General features: G+C 50.4%; 1 protein-coding gene across 1 annotated transcript in view; it reads left to right on the plus strand.

Annotated features, from left to right (window-relative positions):
* The first annotated feature begins 20,146 nt into the window (after positions 1 to 20,146).
* The window catches only part of LOC119957211 (adhesion G protein-coupled receptor E3-like), a 77,629-nt gene continuing 71,450 nt past the window's right edge, over positions 20,147 to 26,325 (plus strand). The window contains exon 1 of the mRNA XM_038785033.1: positions 20,147 to 20,194. The gene's annotated coding sequence lies outside the window, so the exon portion shown is untranslated. The remainder of the gene's footprint in view (positions 20,195 to 26,325) is intronic.

A 26,325-nucleotide genomic window follows, 5' to 3' on the forward strand; every position in this document is an offset into this window, starting at 1 on the left:
CACCCTCATTCCCGTCACCTTGCACATTGTCTCGAAGAAGGCTGTCCAATACTCAACTAGTCTGGGGCAAGACCAGAACACGTGGGCGTGGTTGGCCGGGCCTCCTTGGCACTGTTCGCATTCGTCCTCCACCTCCGTGAAAAACGTGCTCATTCGAGGTCTGGTTAAGTGAGCTCTATGTACCACTTTCAGCTGCATTAAGCTTAGCCTTGCACATGGTGAAGTGGAGCTGACCCTGTACAGTGCTTTGCTTCAGAGCCCCCGCCCTATTTCAAACCCTATATCTTCCTCCCACTTTTCCCTTGTCTTGTCCAGTGGTGTGTGTGCCCTTCCCATTTGTCGCCCATACAGATTGCCGTAGTTCCCCCTCCCTAAGATGGCTGCGTCCATCTTAGATCCTCGAACAGCGATTGTTGTCGTGGTTATGTCCTTGTTTCCTTACTTAAGAATTTTTTGACCTGCATATGTCTGAGCTCGTTTCACTCTGTCAGCTGGAACTTCTCTGTTCCTCTAATTTTGTATGTCTGTTGTCAGTGTAGAAGTCTCTAACTCCCAACGCCCCCCTGTCCTGTCTCCACCTTTTGAAGGTGGCTTCTGTTATGGCTGGCGCGAACCTGTGATCGTTGGAAAGGGGGGCCTTAATGGACATTTTGGTTATTCCTAAGTGCTGGCGTGGTTGGACTGTTGCTATCACCACTGAGCTCATTGAGTGTTTGGTCAGTGGGGATGGGAGCGCTGCCATGGCCAGGGCCCAGAGTGTGGTCCCCGTGCAGGAGCCCTCTCGATTCTCACCTATTCGGCTTCCAGCTCCTTTATCCACCCCTTTACCCACTTCCGCAGTTGATCCCCGGGGTAATATTGCAGGTTTGCAAGGTGTAGGCCCCCCATGGTTCTCATTCTCTTCAGGACTTTTTGGGGGATCCTAGGTTTCCCCCACCCCCCCATACAAGTGCCATGATCAGTTTTTCTACTGAGTTGAAGAAGGCCTTGGGGATGTAGATCGGTATGGATCTGAACAGGAAGAGGAACCTGAGCAGTATGTTCATTATTATCATCTGACGCTCCGTGCCAGCGAGAGTGGGCGTGTGTCCCATCCCTGCAGGTCCTTTTTAACTTGCTCCACCAGGCTGGTCAGGTTCCACTTGTGGATCCGTGTCCAGTCATGGACCATTTGGATCCCCAGGTAGCGGAATTTGTGTCAGGCCTGTTTGAATGGCAGCCCCACCAGCTCTGCGGGTTTTTCAAAAAATGTTTTTATTCTCCTTTTTCACATTTTCTTCAAAGTTTACCTCCACCAATAAATGGTAACGGATACAATGTCAAATTCCTTATTGTAAGAAGTCTTACAACACCAGGTTAAAGTCCAACAGGTTTGTTTCAAACACGAGCTTTCGGAGCACGGCTCCTTCTTCAGGTGAATGGAAAGGCTTGTTCCAGAAATGTTTATATAGACACAGTCAGAGATGCCCCGGAATGCGAGCACCTGCAGGCAATCAAATCATCAAAGATGCAGAGAGAGAGGTAACTCCAGGTTAAAGAGGTGTGAACTGTCCCAAGCCAGTTCAGTCGGTAGGCCTCTGCAAGTCCAGGCTTGTTGGTGGGGGCCGAATGTAATGCGACATGAACTACACGATGACATCAATAAGTTCCATCCCACCATCAAACTCACCATGGACTATTCTCCAAATTCAGTTCCATTCTTGGACACACTCGTCTCCATCAAGGACGGTCACCTCAGCACCTCGCTTTACCGCAAGCCCACAGATAATCTCACGATGCTCCACTTCTCCAGCTTTCACCCGAAACACATTAAAGAAGCCATCCCCTATGGACAAGCCCTCCGTATACACAGGATCTGCTCAGACAAGGAGGAGCGCAACAGACACCTACAGATGCTGAAAGATGCCCTCGTACGAACGGGATATGGCGCTCGACTCATTGATCGACAGTTCCACCGCGCCACAGCAAAAAACCGCACCGACCTCCTCAGAAGACAAACACGGGACACCACTGACAGAGTACCCTTCGTCGTCCAGTACTTTCCTGGGGCGGAGAAACTACGACATCTTCTTCGCAGCCTCCAACACATCATCAGCGAGGATGGACATCTTGCCAAGGTCATCCCCACACCCCCACTACTGGCCTTCAAACAACCGCGCAACCTCAAACAAACCATTGTTTGCAGCAAATTACCCAGCCTTCAGAACAGCAACCACAACACCACAAAACCCTGCCAGGGTAATCTCTGCAAGACATGCCAGATCATCGACATGGACACCACCATTACACGTGGAAACACCACCCACCAGGTACGCGGCGCATACTCGTGCGACTCGACCAATGTAGTCTACCTCATACGCTGCACGAAAGGATGTCCCGAAGCGTGGTACATTGGCGAGACCATGCAGACACTGCGACAACGAATAAACGGGCATCGTGCGACTATCAACAGGCAGGACTGTTCCCTTCCAGTTGGGGAACACTTCAGCAGTCAAGGACATTCAGCCTCTGATCTCCGGGTCAGCATTCTACAAGGAGGCCTTCAGGAGACGCGACAACGCAAAATTGCTGAGCAAAAACTTATAGCTAAGTTCCGCACGCATGAATGCGGACTCAACCGGGATCTGGGATTCATGTCGCATTACATTCGGCCCCCACCAACAAGCCTGGACTTGCAGAGGCCTACCGACTGAACTGGCTTGGGACAATTCACACCTCTTTAACCTGGAGTTACCTCTCTCTCTGCATCTTTGATGATTTGATTGCCTGCAGGTGCTCGCATTCCGGGGCATCTCTGACTGTGTCTATATAAACATTTCTGGAACAAGCCTTTCCATTCACCTGAAGAAGGAGCCGTGCTCCGAAAGCTCGTGTTTGAAACAAACCTGTTGGACTTTAACCTGGTGTTGTAAGACTTCTTACTGTGCTCACCCCAGTCCAACGCCGGCATCTCCACATCACAAATTCCTTATTAACAACAACGATCCCATCCTCCCACCAACCCCCAAACAATGGCCCGCGTGACAAATATAAGCATCAAATTTAAAAAAAAAATGGAATCAGGAATCGCCCATGCTCACCATTAACATATATATATAGTCCACCCCCGCTAATATTCAAGGCCATTCAATCCCCGAAAGTGTACAATGAATGACACCCATGAATTGTAACCCCCCCATCCCCCAGATTCCACCCCTCCACTTCCTCTCGAAAACACCTCACTGAGTATTGGCCCCTTCTCCCAACTTTTCGCCCGGCTAGGCTCATTGAGACCTGCTCTACCAAGCTCTGTTGGCCAAAGCCCCTCCCCGCATCTTGTCATAATATACATCTATGTATATAATGGGGTGCAGACAGACAGGCAGTGATTGACACACAAGATGACCAGGAAGCACACAGAACACAGCAGCCAATCACCAGACAGGACACAACCACTATAAAGCCAGAGGGAACCAGTATTCCCCCTCTCTCGGGACCAAGCCTCTGAGACAGCCAGAGCTCGTGAGCTAGCCAGTACAAATACCATGTGGTAGCTAGTAAGTCTGGTCAGGCTAGTGTCAGGTCTCCATTCAAGTCAGCATAGTTGAACATGTATTATAGTTTAGATGTTAAATAAAATCGTGTTGCATCTCATCAAATGTTGGAAGTCTGTCTCTCGCTACACTGCATCAAGTGCAGTCCACATCGACCCAGCCAGCCCAACACATCACACTTCACTCCCGTTCACTGGCCGGCTTAAACCAGCCAGTGTGGAGGACTGCCCGGTCCCAGGAAAACAAAGAAATCCCCTTTATCACACAACCCCAGTATAAACACACAAGCCCCAAAGAAGCATCATTGCAAAGGAAAGTCCCAACTCTTACCTTGTCCTAATAGACAGCGTTGACTCATTTAGTACATACAACAACATGCAGTGAAAAAATAAAGCTGCATACTCTCCTACCAACCCACTACCCTCAGTACAAGACCAGTCCTCAGTCCCATTTCTCAATTTTGCCACAGCCTTCTGCCTTCGCAAACTCCCCCGCCGCTTCCGTCGCCTCAAAATAAAAGTCTTTGGATTTGTCGGTCACCCTCAACCTGGCTGGATATACTATGCCACATCACACCTTGCTGTTGTACAGTGCCGTCTTCACTCGGCCGAAGGCCGCCTGCATCCTCGCCAACTCCACCGTAAAGTCCTGGTATATGTGTATACCAACTCCAGCCCACTGCACCTCCAGCTTCTGCTTTGCCCAGCACAGGACCTTCTCCTTCACGCGGTACCTACGGAATCAGTCACTACTCTTGGCAGCACACTCGCCTTTGGTACGACCTATCCACGACCTATGAGCCCGATCCAGTTCTCATCGAGAGGGATCTTCCCCCTCCCCCAATAGATCCACCAACATCGTGGCAAAATACTCTGTCGGACTCGGGCCTTCCACCGCTTCAGGCAGACCCACGATCCGCAGATTCTGCTGCCTGGATCTATTCCAGGTCTTCCATTTTGGCTCGCAGACCCTTGTTGGTCTCTATCACATTCCGCAGCTTTTTCCCCATCGAGGTGAGTTGATCACTGTGTTGCGATAATGCCTCTTCCACTTCCTTCAGTGTCTCACCTTGCTCCCGCACCTCCACCGCTGCGCTTGATACCGCCGCCCTCACCAGGACAATCGCCTCCTCCACCAGCACTTTCAATACCGCCCCCATCTCCTTACTCATCGCTTCTATGTGTTTTGTAAACTGTTTTTGAAGTTCCATGGCCATCGTCTCGGTCATCCTTTCTGCCATGAGCAGTGCGGCCTCACCCGGCGTCACAGCCTCCGCCTTCCTTCCAGTTCCTGAGCCGACCTTTCCACCCACCGGTGGACCTTCATTAGCCCCCTTTTTCACGGACGCTTTTCTTTGAGGTTTGGACATCTCTTTTTTCTATGCCTGTGGTGAATGTATTGTATTAATAATCCACCATTGTATCTGTGCTATGCTGTTGCCCTTGTATTTGTATCTATGCTACGCTGTTGCCCTTGTGGGCTCCACCTATGGGCCATTGTATGGCATTATCCATAAGGTAACATGTTGGGGCCTGTATGGGCTCCACCCATGGCTCCTCCCCTTGCAGGGAGGTACAAAGAGCAGTCGACCTGTAGGCGGTTCTCAGTGTTAGATCAGTCGCAGGCAGGCACTGTTCTAGTTGATTAAAGCCACAGTTTATTTCTACTCTTGTCTTGAATGAATTGATGGTCGCATCAATTTAATCAACTACAATGCAACTATGGAATCGGCCCTCAAACCTGACCGACTGGAACTCGATCCTCAGGCTGCGGAGGCGGAAGAAATTTTTTCGCACTGGCTCCGCTGTTTCAAGGCCTATCTCGCCTGCTCCTCCACGCACGGGTGAGCCATCGAATCTCTGTTCAACTCAAGGAGGCCTCCTCCCATGCAGACGCCATCGCGATGCTCAAATGCCTCTATGTATGGCCCGTGAACGAGGTATACGCGCGACAGATCCTCACCACTCGCCGCCAGCGTCCCGGGGAATCGCTAAAAGACTACCTATGTGATCTCAAAGTCCTGGCACGCAGCTGCAACTACCAGGCCGTTACGGCCACTCAACATATGGCCCTCGCCGTCCGAGATGTCTACGTGGCAGGAGTCTGGTCCAACTACGTGAGACAGCGCCTACTCGAAAAGGGGGCCCTGGTCCTGGATCAGACATTAAAGCTAGCCGCCTCTCTGGAAGTAGCGTTCCAGAGCCTACCCCCTCATGGACCCCCGACCAAAGACTACCCCAGGCCTGTGCCGCGCGGCCGCCCGCCCCCCACGGCTATTTCTGCGGCCAGCCCCAGCACCCCTGGCAGCACTGACCGGCCCGTAACAGGAACTGCAGAAGCTGCGAGAGGAAAGGACATTTCGCCAAAGTTTGCCTGGCCAGGTCCAAGAACTCTAAACCACAGGCCCGATCCTCAGACTAACAGGCCCGCAGACCCTGCAGTGTGGTAACGTGTCCGCCGACTCCGCCCCCTGTAGGTGTGTCATCAGCATCGTGCTACCCGTGGGGGCAGCCATCTTCCAGCCCACACAGCACATGCGACTCACGGGGGCCGCCATCTTGGCCATCCTCCCCTACGCGGCCTGCCACGTGCGCCATCTTGGACACCATCTTCCTCACCGCCCGACACACTCGACCAACGGGGGCCGCCATCTTGGCTGCCATCTGCTATGCCACTCGACACGTGCGACCAACAAGGGCAGCCATCATGGAACCGCCCCAGTGCCTCCGACCATGCCGGCTACCCGCAACTCAGCGCGGTCACTCTGGATCAGTCGCGACCCAAACACCTTCGGAGTTCCATGATGACCGTCCGGGTAAATGGGCACAGAACGCCTTGCCTCTTCGACTCCGGGAGCACAGACAGCTTCATTCACCCAGACATGGTAAGACGCTGCTCGCTCCCAATCTTCCCAGCGCACCAAACCATCTCCTTTGCCTCTGGGTCACACTCGGTGGAAATCCGAAGGTGCACTACTGCAACCCGAGCAATACAGGGCGCCGAGTACGCCAATTTTAAATTATACGTACTCCAACATGATTCAGAATATCTGCACACCCAACCCTATACTCCTCATCCACCAAGTCCTTCTCTTTGGTGAATACTGAGGCAAAGTATTCATTTAGTATCTTGCTGATTTCCTCTGGTTCCATACATAGATTCCCTCCAATATCCTTCTGTCCTTCAAGTTGGTTAAGTAAATAAATAAAGTGTCTTTAAGTGCTCTTTTTACCACTGCCGTTTTTCCAGCCTATTCTCCAGGACAAATGTGTCCGAGCCCACAGGAGCCGTTAAGTGCTTCCTGCCCTGGAATGTGACCCAGAGTTTGTCCGGGTACAGCATTCCAAATTTTACACCGTTTTTGTACAGGGCTGCCTTTGCCCTGTTGAACTCTGCCCGTCGCTTGTCCAGGTCAGCCCCAATGTCCTGATAGAATCTGTTCCGATGACCATCACAGTTACAGTTTCCTGTCTTGCCCAGTGCAGGATTCTTTCCCGGTCCTGATAGCGATGCATTTTGGCGATTATCACCCTCGGTTGCTCTCCAGCCTTGGGTCTTGAGCGTGGCTAAAGCTATGTCGCTTTGTGCGCCCGCTGGCTTGGTCACTTACTTCTCCTGCCTTTTCCCATTACTTGTCTGTTTGCAACATCTGGAGTTGCTGTTGCTTGACATCTTCGTTTGTGTTTGGCGGTTAGGGTGCAGGGATACTTTTTTCCGTTGTACTAGGGGGCTATTTTGAGCGAAAGAGCCTATTTTAAGCTTAATGGGAGCAGAGCTACCTGATGTACGGCTACTCAGCTCATCCCCATCACTAGAAGTGTGCAAAATATTCTCTCTTTATTGTGAACAATATGCCTATTTTTACTATGACTACCTTCCGGTGGCCCTGATTTCAGTCGTAATGAAGTGCTTCGAGAAGTTGATCATGAAGCGCATCACATCCATACTCCCAGAACACCTTGATCCACTGAAATTCGAATATCGCCACAACTGGTCCACAGCAGATGCCATTTCCCTGGCCCCACACATCCCTAGAGCATCTCGACAAAAAGGACTCCTCCTACATCAAACTTCTATTTATTGACTTCAGCTCCGCCTTCAGCACCATAGTCCCAGCCAAGTTCATGTTATGGGCCAGGGTTTAGAGAACTCCAAAGTGTATCATGGAGTTCACCTGACCCACAACTTTTAATAGATTGTGCTAAGGGGAGCACACGGCCCACTCTACATGTGTGGTCCAGCAGAAATGGAAAAGTCTGGGCGGGATTCTCCACTCCCGGGACTAAGTGCCTGCGCCGTCGTGAACGCCATCGCGTTTCATGACGGCGCGAACAGGGCCCGGGCATGACCTATTCTGGCCCCCACAGGATGCCAGCACGGCGCTGGAGCGGTTCACGCCACTCCAGCCTCCTTACGCGTGCCGGCCCCTCACCAACATGGTGACGGTGTTCTGGGGCCGGCCACGGAAGGAGGTAGGCCCGGGGGGGGGGGGGGGAAAGAGGTCAACCCACCGATCGGTAAGCCCCGATCGCGGGCCAGACCCCATTGGAGCCCCCCCCCCCCCCACAGGCCGCCTCCCCCAGCATTCCTGCAGAGTTCCCGCTGGCAGCGACCAGGTGTGGACGGTGGCAGCGGGACCCTGTCGTGTTGGAGCGGCCGGAGAATTGCCACTCGCCGTTTGCGCCGATTCTCCGAGCGGCCCAGTGCGATTTTCGCGCCGCTGGTTTTGGGGGGGTGGGAGCATTGTGTGCGGGTGTCAGGGCGGCGTGGCGCGACTCGCGCAATTCTCCCACCCGGCGTGGGGGGGAGAATACCGCCCTATTTTTTAAAGCAAAACAATGTTTATTCTATGAACTCAAGTAAACCGTTTTAAAACATACAGTGAACATCTTAGCAACCATTAATTCAAATACAACCCCCAAAAGAATACAACACTAAGTAATCCTTTAAGCTTTCCTTTTAACATCCAGAAGACTTACAAAAGAAACACCTTTTAACAGAAGCACATTAGGTTTACATTCACTACTGAAAACATTTATAATTCTGAATTCACCAAATGATCAAGAGATAGTCTTTTCATGACAGAGAGATCAACAGTACACCTGCTCTGTCTGGCTTCAGCTCCAACACTGAAAACTAAACTAAAACACACCCTGCAGCAAACACCCTAAAATGAAAGTAAAAAGCTGACGGACAGCCCAGCTCCACCTCCTCTTACATCACTGCAGTAACATGAGCAGCCAAATATTTCTTAAAGCGACATTCTCATGACACTCATATCAAATCTCCAAAACCTAGGACTTGGCTCCTCACTCCCCAACTGGATCCTCGACTTCCTGACCCACAGACCACAATCAGTAAGAATAAACAACAACACCTCCTCCACAATAGTCCTCAATACCGGTGCCCCGCAAGGCTGCGTACTTAGCCCCCTACCATACTTCCTGTACACACACGACTGCGTGGCAAAATTTGGTTCCAACTCCAGCTACAAGTTTGCTGATGATACGACCATAGTGGGCCGGATCTCGAATAATGATGAGTCAGAATACAGGAGGGAGATAGGGAACCTAGTGGAGTGGTGCAGCGACAACAATCTCTCCCTCAATGCCAGCAAAACTAAAGAGCTGGTCATTGACTTTAGGAAGCAAAGTACTGCCCACACCCCTATCAGCATCAACGGGGCCGAGATGGAGATGCTTAGCAGTTTCAAATTCCAAGGGGTGCACATCTCCAAAAATCTGTCCTGGTCCACCCACGTCGATGCTATCACCAAGAAAGCACAACAGCGCCTATACTTCCTCAGGAAACTAAGGAAATTTGGCATGTCCACATTAACTTGCCAACTTTTACTGATGCATAATAAAAAGCATCCTATCTGGCTGCATCACAGCCTGGTATGGCAACTGCTTGGCACAGGTCTGCAAGAAACTTCAGACAATCGTGAACACAGCCCAGTTCATCACACAAACCTGCCTCCCATCCATTGACTCCATCAACACCTCCCCCGGCCTGGGGAAAGCGGGCAGCATAATCAAAGACCCCTCCCACCCGGCTTACTCACTCTTCCAACTTCTTCCATTGGGCAAGAGATACAGAAGTCTGAGAATACGCACAAACAGACTCAAAAGCAGCTTCTTCCCCGCTGTTGCCAGACTCCTAAACAACCCTTTTATGGACTGATCTCATTAACACTACACCCCTGTATGCTTCACCCGATGCCTGTGTTATGTAGTTACATTGTGTACATTGTGTTGCCCTATTATGTATTTTCTTTTATTTCCTTTTCTTTTTATGTACTTAATGATCTGTTGAGCTGCTTGCAGAAGAATACTTTTCAGTGTACCTCGGTACACGTTACAATAAACAAAATCCAAATCCTTTTACATCAAGCTCATGGTCACCTGATCTAGTATACCTTTATGGGTCTCAGTGTAAAATTTTGTATGTTAACCCTCTTGTGAAGGACCTTGGGACACAATTTAAGCCATTATGAATAGAATAGGCTAGACCTGGAGGGAGGGCCGTGTTAGCGAAGTACCTTAAACAGTAACTGGCATTAGTGCCTGAGATACCCTCAATCATGACACAGGAGAGAAGCTAGATGATTCAAAGGCTTTAATCATCTGAGAACTGAACAGCAGCCGAGAATTGTGCTCATCCCATGCTGCCGAGTGAGCCTCATCTTATATACCGTTTCCTGGGGGCGGAGCCAGAGGCGGAGTCCCCCATGGTTCCAAGCCCGGTCTTAAAGGGCCAATGCATTAAAGGTGAGGTACCGTTACAGCAGCTGCTGATAACATTCATCACAGTGCCTTTAAAGTAATAATGAAACCTCCCATGTCCTTCATAGGAGCCATATGGGCTATGGTAGCTTAGTGGTTACGCTATTAAGAGTAGCAACCCAAGACCTAGATGAATAATCTGAAGACACAACTTCAAATTATACCATAGCAGGTTGAGAATTTAAATTCAGTTAATTAAATAGGAAGCTGGAATTAAACAAGCTAATCTCAGTAACGGTGATCATAAAACTACTGGGTCAGGGGCAGCACGGTGGCCTAGTGGTTAGCACAGCTGCCTCACGGCGCTGAGGTCCCAGGTTCGATCCCGGCTCTGGGTCACTGTCCGTGTGGAGTTTGCACATTCTCCCCGTGTCTGCGTGGGTTTCGCCCCCACAACCCAAAAATGTGCAGAGTAGGTGGATTGGCCACACTAAATTGCCCCTTAATTGGAAAAAATAATTGGGTAATCTAAATTTATAAAAAAAAAATAAAACTACTGGGTCATCATAAAAATCCATCTTATTCACTAATATCCTTCAAGGGAAGAAGTCTGCCATTCTTAGCTGTCTGGCCTTTGTGTGATTCCAGATAGAACATAGAACAGTACAGCACAGAACAGGCCCTTCGGCCCTCAATGTTGTGCCGAGCCATGATCACCCTACTCAAACCCACGTATCCACCCTATACCCGTAACCCAACAACCCCCCCCCCTTAACCTTACTTTTATTAGGACACTACGGGCAATTTATCACAGCCAATCCACCTAACCCGCACATCTTTGGACTGTGGGAGGAAACCGGATCACCCGGAGGAAACCCACGCACACAGGGGGAGGACGTGCAGACTCCACACAGACAGTGACCCAGCCGGGAATCGAACCTGGGACCCTGGAGCTGTGAAGCATTTATGCTAACCACCATGCTACCCTGCTGCCCCCATGCTACCCTGCAAAAAGATGCACAGCAATGAGCTACCCCAGAAAAGTCTAGCAAGCCACTCAGTTGTATGAAGGAAGGAGGCTCATGAAAAAGCTACAAATGGACTTTGACCTGCTCTCCACGAGGAAAGTGGTGCAACCCTATACGAATACAGAGACAAAGCCAGCCGCCTGCTGGCAGACCAGTGAGAAAGCAGGCAGCCACTAGAGAGATTGCGCAAATTATGGATAAAAGAGGCAAACTAGAAACGGACCCAGACAAGATTAACAAAACCTTTGAGGCCTTTTACCGGGGATTGTGCACTTCAGAGTCACCAGCAGGGGACTCGGGGATGAAACAGTTCCTCGATAGACTGGACATGCCAGTCGTGGAGAAGAACAGAAAACGGGAAATGTCAGCACTGCTAGAACTGGGAGAGATCATGGAGAGTATTCGCTTCATGCAGGCGGGGAAGGCGCTGGGACCAGACGGATTCTATGAGAACTTCTACAAAAACATTTGCGACAGCACTGTCCCCACACCTGCAGGAGATGTTCACAGACTAGCTGGCGAGGGGTACACTGCCACCTTCGCTAGCACAAGCCTCAATCTCGCTAATACCTAAGAAAGACAAAGACCCCACGGAGTGTGGTTCATACAGACCCATCTACTAAATGTAGACGCCAAAATATTGGCCAAGATCCTAGCCAAAAGGCTGGAAAACTGCGTACCAGAGGTGGCCACAGAGGATCAAATGGGCTTTGTCAAAGTTAGACAAGTAACATCGAACATCAGGCGCCTGCTGAACATGATCATGACCCTATCCGGGGACAGAGCACCTGAGGTGATTGTTTCCCTGGACGCAGAAAGGCCTTCAACAGGGTCGAGTGGAAGTACCTCACAGAGGTACTGGAACGGTTTGGGCTCGAAACATGTTTCACCTCATGGGTGAAACTCCTGTACAGTGCTCCCATGGCAAGCGTACAATTGGTCACTCATGCCAGGTGATCTGTTGTGTTGCCTTTAAAGGGACAATCACCGCAGGCTCCCTGTAGTAATGTCTATCCAGCTGCATGAGTCAGGTCAATTGTGGCATGTGTTACAACAGGGGAAGAGAGGCATTACAGGTCAGGGGTGCGGTCATTACTGGAAGGACCAACATGATGATACACGGCTGCACTTTGATCAGTCCAGGTGCAGTTTCAATAGGGAAGTGTATAAAGGGAAGTCGGAAAGCATGCTGTAACATCTTTCATGGTTTCAGGGCACGCTCAATCAGTGAAATATTTTGGAAGTGCAGTCATTGTTATTTCAGTATTTGTGGCAGCCAATTTTCTCATCGCTAAGTCCTGCGAACGGTAATTTAAATGAATCACTGGTTAATCTCTTTCTGGATATCAGGAGAACCTCCTCCTCTTCTTAGAGGTGGTGGGTGTCCCCAGGATAATTTACGACCCAAACAGAAATCTCAATTTTGGATCTCACCTGTAAACTGCCTGGTATAGAAACTTCAAGGAATGAAAACAATGCACACAATGGTAATGAACTGCAGTAGGGCTACATCTGTTGATTAATGTGCCGTGGAGAGAAAAAGTTTAATAACACCAGGCAAATACATAGTTCTAAGGATGTTCGAGAGGGTGCTGTACCAAGGGTCTTCACACTGGACTTTCCAGTTCCGTAAAACGCTTTGAAAAGGCCAGATCTTACATTCCTGCGGCAGTGGTGCCCCGGAAAATACTTTGGGGGAAACCCCGCAAGTACAAAAACAAGGACTGCACGTGAATTTCCCGGGAAGTTTCATCTTGCATTGGGTAATTATCCTGCGTCTGAAATCCTCCGAAACTCCAGTTTAAAGTCTGAGCCTTCAGATGTTTCCAACTCACTGAGCAGAATACTGTATTAGCGGGTTTTGCGGCGGTGTGAGGTGGTTTCAATGGGGAATCCCAGGCCAATTGACCCTTACTCTGCTGTGTTGCCCTGAAAGAGACAATCACCACACAGTTGTTCATTTGGATGGAACTGAGCTTCTTGGTTCCATTCTCACCTATTGAATTGTAACAAGAGAATCACCACAATTATGCCTCTTCCAACACCTACACCATTACCTCTGGATACCCCGACAGTATATTCCTCATCTGAACACTGCCCTCAGCGATAGCATCCAAAAAACATTAAGTCCTACATGTATGCTGACAACACACAGTTCTAGCTCACCCCACAATTCTCTGCACCACTCCACTTTTTTCTGATTTCTCACAGCTTGCCCGGAAATCCAATATTGCAATGACCAGAAATTGGACGATGGTAGCCATTGAGCTGAACTTTCTTGGCTTTGTGGTGGTGTGGAGATATGAAGGAGTTGGAAAAACAGGGGAGCCGCATTCCATACTCGTTGTTGCCTCACCAGGAAACCTTTTCAGGGGTGGATGGGAGACTCAGGTTCGCTCCGTACCCATGGAGGCAGTCAGCCAATGACACTTGTCAAAGCCTCAATTAGGGCCGGTTTTGAGGCCTCACCAGCATTTTATCACCAGCGGAGTGGGCCTCCTGCTGTGTGCAGACGTCAGCTCAGTGGAGGCTGCTCTCCTGTGGAAGGTCGGTAGTTCATATGCTGCAGGCGCCATGCTCCCTTGATGGGGCTACGAGCAACGAAGGGCTGCAAGTATGGCTGATCCCAATCCAGCAGAGGCATTTCCTCTCCATCCCTAAGGGTTTGCCGGTCTAGACTTTAATTCTTGTGCAGCCCAGTGAGGGTGCCATCTTGTTGAGGTCAATTAATCATTAAGATGGCCCACTTTCACCTCTGTACCATTGCCCAACCTCACCCTGCCTCAGTTCTTCTGCTGTTGAAACCCTCGTCCATGGTTTTGTTACCTCCTGATGTGACTATTCTAATATTTTCCTTGCCGTTTAGAATTCCTTTCTAAAGCTCCTCACTTCTCACCTTATCTTCCTGCTTTAGGAAGCTCCTTCAACCATACCTCTTTGACCAATATTTTCATCGTCTGCCCTAACATCCATTGGCTCAGTGCTAATTTTAGTTTGACATGAAACAGCTTGGGGTTTTAATGTGTTAACAGTACTATTTAAATGTACGTAATTATTATTAATGCAACACACATTTGTGTTGTAGTCTATAAGGTTCTGGGCTTAGGAATGGGAAACTTAAGGTCAAAAATAAAGCTGCATTAAATTAATTATTTCAAGGAAGTGTATCTTCAATCAACATCCACACTTGAGGGACATCTCACTGCGGAGATTGGGGGGCGAGGAATAGCATCACATTTCTGGTGCTCTGATGCCTCTAAAGGTTTGAAAACAGCAACGGCCATGCACGCAGACACCTAACAGGAAGTGCGCCAGGGTTTTGTGTGCTAAGGTTCTGGGCTTAGGAATGGGAAACTTAAGGTCAAAAATAAAGCTGCATTAAATTAATTATTTCAAGGAAGTGTATCTTCAATCAACATCCACACTTGAGGGACATCTCACTGCGGAGATTGGGGGGCGAGAAATAGCATCACATTTCTGGTGCTCTGATGCCTCTAAAGGTTTGAAAACAGCAACGGCCATGCACGCAGACACCTAACAGGAAGTGCTCCAGGGTTTTGTGTGCACATGCCTCACGATGCTGGATCCATGCAGAGCAGGCAGACCAAATATATCAATCAGTGTGGATTTGGATTTGATGCCAGTACTGCCATTTTGGAACGCCAAACTGCACCATGGGGAAGCCTGCACTCTCTTAGCTATTCATAGCTGAAAATATATGTAACAGCTTGAAGCATTCCCCTCTCCCTAATCTAGCTCTATTTAAAAGGATCATCAACCACTTGCAGGTTAGCTGGATTATTTTTTCTGGATGTTGGTGCAATTCTATGCTTCTGTAGCTTTTCCTTGCTTGTCTAAAGTTTTTGTAGTCTACAAGGGGCTGGTCTGGCAGTTTGCTGACCTAATGGCTTGTCGACTCAGGTGGCTTAGTGAACCTTCCTCTTGGAATTGGGCATCACTGGGAATGTGGTGAGAGGCTACACAGAGCAGATTAAACTGCTTGGAGAGGGTGGACGAGAAGAGCTCTTAACAGGAGGGTATATCCGCAGAGTATGTTTATGGAGCAAGTCCTTTACCTGAACCCCAATGCTTGAGGTCTCTGTGTTTCACTAAAGAGGTCATGACTGAAAACTTTCAGCTGTTGAGCCACAGCTTCAACATCAGAGCAGGCTCTGAATTACTTGTGGCTGTCAAGGTGTGTGTGGCTCTGAACTTTTATCAGTCTGGCTTCTTCTAGGCTGGAGATATAGGAATGTCTTTCTGCTTGCAGTTCACAAGGAATAGCTAATTGTCCGTTCCTCTTGCTAGAGGCAAGCAGACAGAATGAGTACAAGACTTTGCGCAAACCTCAGGCTTTCCCATGGTGCAGGATGCCATTAACTGCACACATTTTGTTTTGCGTGCTTCTCATGTCATCTTAGCCATTTTCTTGAAGTGAAAGAGCGGCTACGCCGTCACCATCCAGCTGGTCTGTGACCACAGGCAGTGCACCATGTATGTAGCTCAATGTCTGTTATTTTGGCAGTAGCCATATTTCCCTCAATTTGAGACAGTCCTCAGTGTCAGCTGTATTTGAACCACCAACTTCCCTCTGAAATGGCCGAACAAACCTCATAAGGGTGATTAGGGGTGGCCAAGCCAGTCATGTTCACATCCCATGGGTGAAAGAAAAACAAAAACCATAACAAATCGAGGTGTGGCTACTGGACAACAAAGGTACATGACTCCAGTTCGGAAACCGATGCATACGTGTACAGCAAGCCTACAACGAGTGTCATGCAGTCACAAAGAATAGAGCAGACAATTGGCATCCTCAACCGGTGCTTCTGCTGGCTGGACTACTATGTTGACAAGTACAGGTTAATCACCCATCGCATCTGTTTTCATGGAGTTATTCCACTGAAGCCCCTAGGCATGATCTATACTGACACTGGAGACTTCCGGTGATGGCCATGGAGTGAGTGGTCATTTATTTGGTAGCTCCCGCTCGTGGTGGACCTTTGGGACCTTTTTCCCCAATTTACGGCGGAGTTGACCGACAAAACAGGAGATGGTTAAGTAGAGGAGATGGATTCCCCACCAGTGTATGGATTCGTGGACTAGAAGTAGTCTGTAAAGGCGAGATCGTTTGTCGAAGACAGGAGTGGAGTCTGCAGTGCAGGAGAATATGGCGGACGGTCAGGGACTAAAACTGCTGGTCCAGTGGTCAACGGAGCAGTTGGTGGTCTTTCTTCAGGAGAGCTTTGCTCAGCAAAGAAAGGACTGAGACGGGGATTGACCGTGTGGAGCAGAGATTGGAAGCTCAGGGCCAGGCGATTCAGAAGGTGGAAGAGGCGGTTGCTGGGCACGATGAGCAGCTAGCCGCGATAGTGGTGGAGATGGGGCTGATGAAGGCCCACCAGAAGAGGCTGCAAGAGAAAGTGGATGAGTTGGAGAACAGGTTGCGCAGGCAGAACCTGAAGATTGTTGGCCTTCCGGAGGGCAGCGAGGGATTGGACACAGAGACATATGAGATGTGTATGTTCGAGAAGCTGGTGTGTTTCATAGAATTTACAGTGCAGAAAGAGGCCATTCGGCCCATCGAGTCTGCACTGGCTCTTGGAAAGAGCACCCTACCCAAGCCCACACCTCCACCCTATCCCCATAAGCCAGTAACCCCACCCAACACTAAGGGTAAATTTTGGACACTAAGGGCAATTTAGCATGGCCAATCCACCTAACCTGCGCATCTTTGGACTGTGGGAGGAAACCGGAGTACCCGGAGGAAACCCACGCACACACGGGGAGGATGTGCAGACTCCGCACAGACAGTGACCCAAGCCGGGAATCGAACCTGTGACCCTGGAGCTGTGAAGCAATTGTGCTAACCACTATGCTACCATGCTCGACCCTTGGATGTGAACAGGGCGCACAGAATGTTGATGTGGAAGCGACTGAGGAATGAGACGCCAAGGGCGATGGTGGTACGAATGCACCGGTTCCTGGACAAGGAACAGATCTTGAGTTGGGCCAAGCACATGAGGAGCTGCATATGGAAAGGCAATGAACTGCGTATTTACCAGGACTTGCGAGCGGAACTGGCCAAAAGAAGGGCGAGTTTCAATAAGGTGAAATCTTTAAGAAGGGGGTGAAGTTCGGCATGCTGTACCCGCGCGTTTGTGGGTCACTTATGAGGGCCAGAAACTGTATTTCAGATCGCCAGATGAGCTGATGAACTTTGTTAAGGACAGGGGACTGGCAGGTGATGGAGGACATTGAACTTGGGGGCAAGTAGTTGTGTTCTTGATATGCTGCTAAATTTATTTCCTCTTGGTTTTGTATGTATTGTTTTGCACTGAGTTTGGGGCTGTTGCTCTGTTTTGTTTGCGGCATAACTTTGTTCTTAATGGGGATGGTGGGTGGAATTTTCTTCTTTGAGTTTGTTGGGGATTGTGATGCTTTGCATATGTACGTTTGAGCGGGGGGGGGAGGAGATCAGTGGAGGGGTAGGATGCTTTGCCCCATGGGTGGGGGCTACCAGGCTAGCTGGGCGGGCTGGCTCACGGAAGCGCAGTGGGGGGGGGGGGGGGGCGAACAGGTGATCAATTTGTTGAGGAGGGATTGTTATTTTGTTATTGGGGGTAGATGGAGGGAGGGGGGTATTGATCTGCTGACGGGAGGGACTGGCGATTTTTGGAGTATCGGAAAACCCGGGAGTCCAGGGGGGAGGGAGGCTGTCCTTTTGGCCTCTGCCTCCTTGGTAGCCCAGAGACAAATCCTATTATCCTGGAGGGACTTGGAACTCCAGAAATCGGGGACGGAATTCTCCGACCCCCCGCCGGGTCGGAAAATCGGCGCAGCGCTGTGCAAATTGCACCACGCCACCCTAACGCCGGGACGCAATTCTCCGCAGTGCGGAGAATCGGCGCTGGCGTGGTCGGCGCGGCGCCAGTTGGGGTATGCGCCGAATCTCTGGCCCAGGTTGGCACAGCCCGGCACGCCGATTCTCCGGCCCGGATGGGGTGAGCGGCCATCAGCAAAAAGCCGAGTCCCACCGGCGCCGTTCTAACATCCTCTGAGCCGGCGGGACCTTGGCGTTGAAGGGTCTGGGGGCGGCCTGTGGGGGGTGATGGGGGGTCCGACCCCAGGGGAGGGCCTCTGTAGTGGCCTGGCCCATGATCGGGGCCCACCGATCGGCGGGCCAGCCTCTCTGCACCCCAGCCTCTTTTCCTCCCCGCCGGCTCCTGTAGCCCTGCGCCATTTGGCATTGGGGCCGCCGAGGGGAAGAAGGCCACTGTGCATGCGCTCATTGACGCCGGCCCAACTGTGCATGCGCAGACCCCGCGGCGCCGGGTTCAGACCTGGATCGGCAGCTGTAGCGGCGTAGGCCGCTCCAGCGTTGTCCTCGCCCCCTGTGGGCCGCAGAATGGGGTCCCGGAACAGGCGCGACGCCGGAGTAAAACACTCCTGTTTTTACTCCAGCGTCGGCACTTAGCCGCCCATTGGGAGAATCCTGCTCCGGGAGTGTGGGTTAGCGACATGGCTGGGTTTCTCAGGCTTGAGATAATTAAGTTCTCCCTGAGAGGATCAATGTTAAGGTTTGTCTGGAGGTGACAGCGTTTATCGACTTCTTGGGGAAAACTAAACTGTTAGCAGATACGATAAGGGGGGGGGTTAGGGAATGAGGGGGGTAAGGGGAGATGGTTTAGTTTAAGCGGGATCAGCGAGAGGGGATGGAGGGACTTGGGAATTGTGTGTATAAGCTATGTTGATGGGGTATAGTTGTTGGTTGGGGTGGTGTTACGTACTGAATTATACTTACATTTGTACTTGTATCTTTTGTTGTTGTAAAACCATAAATGCCTTGATAAAATGTTACAAAAAAGTACTTACACTGGGTGACAATTTTACCGTGTATGTTTTCCCTGTATCTGCGTAGGTTTCCTCCGGTACTCTGGTTTCCTCCCAGAGTTCAAAGATGTGCAGGTTAGGTGGATTGGCCGTGATAAATTGCCCCTTAGTGTCCAAAGGTTGGATAGGATTATGGGGAGTGGGCCGAGGTAGGGTGTTCTTTTGGAGGGTCTGTGCAGACTCAATGGGCCAAATGGCCTCTTTCTGCACTGTAGGGGTTCTATGATTCTGTGATTTGCAGGAAAAAAGCATTGAGAAATCACCTTGGATTGGAGCACCGTGGATTTAATCACAGAGACAATCATCCGCTTGGTGAATTGAAACTTGCGCCCCCAGACATAATAATATAGATCGAACTTCCCCTTTTTTAAATAGTAAAGGGAGATGGAAAGTCCTGTTCTTCCAAATGTCGTTTCCTCTGATTCCTTTCCTAAGTAATTTTGCCTGCTGCGAAATCATTAACCAATCAGACCAGAGACAAGGGAGAATCCCCACGCTTACGTGTGCTAAGCCAAGTATTTAAACGGAGTTTAAAGCTGAAATTGTTCAAAAAAGGCATGACAATTACTCAGACTCTGGCAAGACAAAGAGATCATTGCAGAAACATTGCATCACTCTGAGTGTACTTAGTGTTAGTAATAAAAAAAGTATACTCTTAAACGGTAATCCACATTACAGTAAATTTATATAGTAATGTCTTGTCTCGTGATCTAGGAGCTGGGACAAACTTTTGTGGCATCCTTGTACAGTTCTCACGGCACACCAGTGTGCCACGACATGGTTGAAAACCACTGGTCATCGGTGACCGCTTATCGGACTCTTCATTAATTAGGGGACTCACAGAAGACGATGAAATCACTTATAGTTTGGATATACTTGAACACCGAGGCATCTACCTCTGCTGAACTGACCAGCTGCGATTTATTGGTCACTGAATATCGCGAGAGTCCAAAAATGGGTTTGCACCGGCGAGAACTCCAAGCACGATCTTCCCCATAACCCCCGAAGCTGCGATCAGGTACATGCCCATGAAGGGCCCAAACTTGATTAGCTTATTTTATAATATGTTTAAACATGATTTGCGGCTTAACGCTGCTACTTCCGCCCTCACTGTATGTTCCCACCCACCTGACATGATGTTACACAGGCACAAATCATTACTGGTTTTCAAACATGAAAACTAGTCATGATGACCACGCCAGGGTGCACAGTGGGATATAGCCCCTGGGTGGTGTGGGACATGGCCTGGCACTGCCCCCTGCCTCCTTGGCACTGCTGATATGCGCCAGCACTGTCCTGATATGTGTCTGATAGGAGTAGTGCCAGCGATGAGGAAGGGGTCCGGAGCCTGTGTTGAGGATGAGTGTGGTTTCAAAAAGGTGACGAGTAGCATCATGAGCTACGTGTGGGCGCATGGCACCCCAAGGGTGAGGAGGGTCTTTTTGGAGCGGAGTAGGGACAGTGGAGGGCTGGCACTGCCCAATCTCTCGGGGTACTACTGGGCGGCAAATGTGTCAATGGTGCGCAAGTGGATGATGGAAGGGGAGGGGGCAGCTTGGAAACGAATGGAGAGGGCGTCCTGTGGCAACACAAGCCTGGGGGCCCTAGTAACGGCACCATGGCCGCTCCCCCCCACGAGGTACACCACGAGCCCGGTGGTGGCGGCCACCCTCAAGATATGGGGGCAGTGGAGGCGACATAGGGGGGAAATGGGAGGTCTGTTGGCGGCGCCAATAAGAGGGAACCATAGATTCATCCCGGGGAACATCGACGGGGGATTTCAGAGCTGGTACAGGGTGGGCATACGGCAGCTGAAGGACCTGTTTATAGAGGGGAGGTTTGCGAGCCTGGGAGGGCTGGAGGAGAAGTTTGAGCTCCCCCCGGGAAACATGTTCAGATATTTACAAGTGAAGGCATTTGCTAGGCGGCAGGTGGAGGGGTTTCCCCTGCTCCCCAGTAAGGGGGCGAGTGATAGGGTGCTCTCGGGGGTCTGGGTCGGAGGGGGGAAGATATCAGACATCTACAAGATAATGCAGGAGGCGGAAGCAGCATCAGGGGAGGAGCTGAAAGCCAAGTGGGAAGGGGAGCTGGGAGAGCAGATAGAAGACGGGACGTGGGCGGATGCACTGGAGAAGGTCAACTCTTCCTCCTCGTGTGCGAGACTGAGCCTCATTCAATTTAAGGTGCTGCATAGAGCTCACATGACGGGGACAAGGATGAGCCGGTTCTTTGGGGGTGAGGACAGGTGTGTCACATGTCTGGGAAGCCCAGCGAACCATGTGCATATGTTCTGGGCATGTCCGGTGCTGGAAGGGTTCTGGAAGGGGGTGGCAAGGACGGTGTCGAAGGTGGTGGGGTCCAGGGTCAAACCAGGATGGGGGCTTGCGATCTTTGGGGTCGGGGTAGAACCGGGGGTACAGGAGGCTAGGGAGGCCGGAATACTGGCCTTTGCGTCCCTAGTGGCTCGACGAAGGATATTAATTCAATGGAAGGACGCGAGGCCTCCAAGCGTTGAAACTTGGATTAACGATATGGCTAGCTATATTCAGCTAGAAAGGATCAAATTTGCCCTGAGAGGGTCGGTACAGGGATTCGCCAGGCGGTGGCAACCTTTCCTTGACTTTTTAGATCAGAGATAGACGTTCGGGGTCGTGGCAGCAGCAACCCGGGGGGGGGGGGGAGGGGAGGGGGGGGGGGGCAGCAAGGGTCGTGGGGGGACATGCACGACTGTAACGCGGGCAAGTCTGCTCGCTGCTCATGTCTGAAACTGTAGGCTGCCTTGTTTGTTAAGGTTGCCTGGGGGGGGGGGGGGGGGGGGGGGGGGGAGAGGACTGGTGCGCGCGAGAGGGCGGGCGAGGGAGGGACATTTGCCTAGAGGGATTGTGTTGTAAATAATTTAAAAATTAGTAGGGGTAAATGTCTGTATGGAAAAACTCTTTCAATAAAAATTATTTAAAAAAAAAAGAGGATGAGTGTGGTAACACTGATGTGTGGGGCTTGGGTCGCACCGATGTTTATGTCATGTGAGAGAGGGTGGCACTGATATTTGCGTTGTGGGGGGAGGTGGATGTGGGGATGGTGACGATGTACAGATTCTTGCATTGTGGGGAGAGTCACCAAATCCGTGGGGGAGGGGGGGGGGGGGGGGGGTGAGGAAAGAGGATGTTTAATTTATCTTTGAGATTGCGCGCCCTTTTTAAAGGAAATATTGTTCACTGAGAGGATGCAATACTGATGCCACCACTAAGTTCTCACTCTTCCTAATCCAGTGGCCACCAATTTAATTTTTTAGCTGGAGAGCCATTTTTTTGAAAAAGGTGCCTACAACTGTGATGAATGTAGAAAAATGTTATATTTTATATTTGTGGCAGTAATGTTTTTAAAAAAAATATTTTTATTCTTTTTCACAATTTATCTCCCGAATTTACACCCACCAACAACCAATAACCAACAACAAATATCTCAAATCCCATAATAACAACGATCCCATCCTCCCACCATGCCCAGACATCAGCCCACATGTTAACATAAACAAATGACAAAAAAGGAATCAGGGATTACTCATAGCCATCTTTAACATACATAGCCCCCTCCCCCTCAACCCACCCACCCATCCCCCCTCCGCAACTAATGTTCGATGTTATCCAGTTCTTGAAAGTGCATAATAAATAGTGCCCATGACTTGTAGAACCCCACCGAGCTTCCCCTCAGTTCGAACTTAACCTTCTCAAGGGTCAAGTATTCCAACAGGTCCCCTCGCCACGCCAGGGCACAGGGTGGAGAGGCCGCTCTCCATCCCAGTAGGATCCGCCTTTGGGCGATCAACGAGGCGAAGGCTATGATATCTGCCTCCGCACCCGTTTCCAACCCTGGCTGGTCCGACACCCCGAATATGGCCTCCCGGGGACCCGGGTCCAGCTTCACATGCACCACCTTGGAAATGACCCTAAACACCTCCTTCCAGTACTCCCCAAGCTTTAGAGAGGACCAAAACATCTGAACGTGATTAGCCCCCCCCCCCTCAGCAACGTTCACACACATCTTCCACACCTTCAAAGAATCAGCTCATCCTCGCCCTCGTGAGGTGTGCCCTGTACACCACCTTCTGCTGTCTCAGCCCCAACCTCGCACACGAGGTGGAGGCATTCACTCTCCGGAGCACCTCATACCAGACCCCCTCCTCTATAACCTCTCCTAACTCTTCCTCCCACTTTGCTTTGATCCCCTCCAGTGGTGCCTTATCCTTTTCTAACATAGCTTCGTATACCGCTGACACTGTCCCCTTGTCCAGTCCCCTTGCCACCAGCACCTCCTCCAACAACGTTGAGGCCGGTTCCTCCGGGAAACTCTGTATCTCCTTCCTGGCAAAGTCCCGAACCTGCATATACCTAAACACTTCTCCCTGCTTCAGCCCATACTTCGCTTCCAGCTCCCTCAATCCTGCAAATCGACCCCGAAGAAACAAATCTTTTAGGGTCTTAATCCCCTTCTCTTCCCATTTCCGAAAGCTTCAGTCCCACCTCCCTGGCTCCAATCTGTGGTTCTCCCGAATCGGCATTTCCCTCGACCCTGCCCCCAACCCGAAGTGTTGGCGAAACTGCCTCCAGATTTTCAATGAAGCTATTATTACCGGACTCCCTGAATATTTCCCCGGAGCTATCGGGAGCGGGGCCGTTGCTAGTGCCTTCAGCCCCGACTCCCTGCACAAACTCCTCCATTCTGACCCACTGGGAATCAACCCCTCTGACCCAGCTCCGCACCTTCTCCACATTCGCTGCCCAGTAGTAGTACATCAGGTTCGGGAGACCCAAACCTCCTGCCTGCCTTCCCCTCTATAGCAGCACCTTCCTCACTCTGGCCACCTTCCCGCCCCATATAAACGAGGTAATCTTCCCTCAATCTCCCTGAAAAAAGACTTTGGCAGGAAAATCGGTAGGCATTGAAAAATAAACAGAAATCGCGGCAACACATTCATTTTAACCGCCTGCACCCGACACGCCAGTGACAGAGGGAGACCATCCCACTTCGCCAGGTCGGCTTTCACTCTCCGCACCAAACTAGTGATGTTGTATCTGCAAAGCCTTCCCCACTCCCGGGCAACCTGCACCCCTAAATACCTAAAGTGGGTCCCTGCCCTACGGAATGGCAGCCCACTCACCCCTGCCCCCACCCCCGGCCGAGACACCACAAAATACTCTCTCTTGTCCAAGTTCAGCTTGTACCCCGAGAAAGACCCAAATACCTGCAGCAACTCCAATATTCCTCCTATCGACGCACTCGGCTCCGACACATACAGCAGCAAGTCGTCGGCATACAAGGACACCCTATGCTCTATCCCCCACCTCACTATTCCTTTCCATGCTCCCGAACGTATTAATGCGATGGCCAACGGCTCAATTGCAAGCGCAAACAGCAGGGGGGACATAGGACATCCCTGCCTCGTCTCATGGTGGAGGGAAAAGTATCTCGAACTCATAGAACAGTACAGCACAGAACAGGCCCTTCGGCCCTCGATGTTGTGCCGAGCAATGATCACCTCACTTAAACCCACGTAACCCGCATACCCGTAACCCAACAATCCCCCCATTAACCTTACACTACGGACAATTTAGCATGGCCAATCCACCTAACCCGCACATCTTTGGACTGTGGGAGGAAACCGGAGCACCCGGAGGAAACCCACGCACACACGGGGAGGACGTGCAGACTCCACACAGACAGTGACCCAGCCGGGAATCGAACCTGGGACCCTGGAGCTGTGAAGCATTGATGCTAACCACCATGCTACCGTGAGGCCCCCCGAACTGATGTTGTTCGTGCGGACACTCGCCTTCGGCTCCTTATATAACTTTCACAAATCTTGGTTCAATCCCAAACCGCTCCAGCACTGCCATCAGGTACCCCCATTTCACCCGATCAAACGCCTTCTCGGTATCAAATGCCACAACCATCTCTGTTTCCTTCCCTTCCGCCGGTGCCATAACGCCGTTCAAACCCCTGCTAATATTCGAAAACAGCTGCCTCCCTTTCACGAACCCTGTCTGATCCTCACCTATCATCTTCGGGAGGGACCCCTCCAGCCTACCCGCCAGTACCTTCGCCAATACCTTTGCGTCCACATTCAGAAGTGATATGGGCCTATATGACCCACACTCCGTTGGATCCTTATCCTTTTTAAGCAACAGTGAAATTGATGCCTGCCCCAAGGTTTCCGGCAGCACTCCCTTCCCTATGGCCTCTTCAAACATCCCCACCATCAGGGGTGCCAACTTATCCTTAAATTTTTTATAATATTCCACCGGAAACCCATCTGGCCCTGCCACCTTCCCCGACTGTTGTGGCAGTAATGTTATTAAAAGCCTGAGTTAAGGTATATATTTGTTACAGTAATATTATTAAAGAACCTAGGTGTAGGTATCCAGACTGTGTGCCTGCTAAAAGCTGAAATTAAGAAGTCATAAAAGATGAGGTCATGATTTATTCCAACTACTTGGTTACAGATAAAGGCTTAATGGGATATTGTAATGATTGTTGAAGATTTGCTGGAGAGTAAATAATTCATGAGGGGTTGTATTTATTCCAAGCTAAGCAGGTGATGGGACAGATTATTGGGATACAGATGATATAATTAATGGGAGGAGCCAGGTTTGTCCGCAATTTTGCAGTTTGCTATAGAATTTGAGTCAGACAAGGCAGAAAGATGTTAAATTGAACAGCAATTTTGTAAAATTCTGTTAGGTTGGGCAGAAGTGTACTGGTTCTGCTGTTGAAAGGGTATCTCCAAACGTCTCTACACAACTAAGCAAGTAATCTCTTTGTTAACTTTATATACAAGTGGCATTTGAACTGTATTGAAAGAACACCCTAATTAGGCCCAGTCCCCCCACCCTATCCCTATAGCCCCATAACCCCACCTAACTTTTCAATACTACGAGCAATTTAGCATTACCAATCCACCTAACCTGCACATCTTTGGATCGTGGGAGGAAACCGAAGCACCCAGAGGAAACCCATGCAGACACGGGGAGAACGTACAAACTCCATAGAGACAGTCATCCGAGGCCGGAATTGAACCCGGGTCCATGGCGCTGTGAGGCAGCAGTGCTAACCACTGTGCCACCGTGCCGCCCATAGTTGCATATATAGATA

Source organism: Scyliorhinus canicula, chromosome 25, assembly GCF_902713615.1.
Source record: "Scyliorhinus canicula chromosome 25, sScyCan1.1, whole genome shotgun sequence".
Taxonomy (NCBI): domain Eukaryota; kingdom Metazoa; phylum Chordata; class Chondrichthyes; order Carcharhiniformes; family Scyliorhinidae; genus Scyliorhinus; species Scyliorhinus canicula.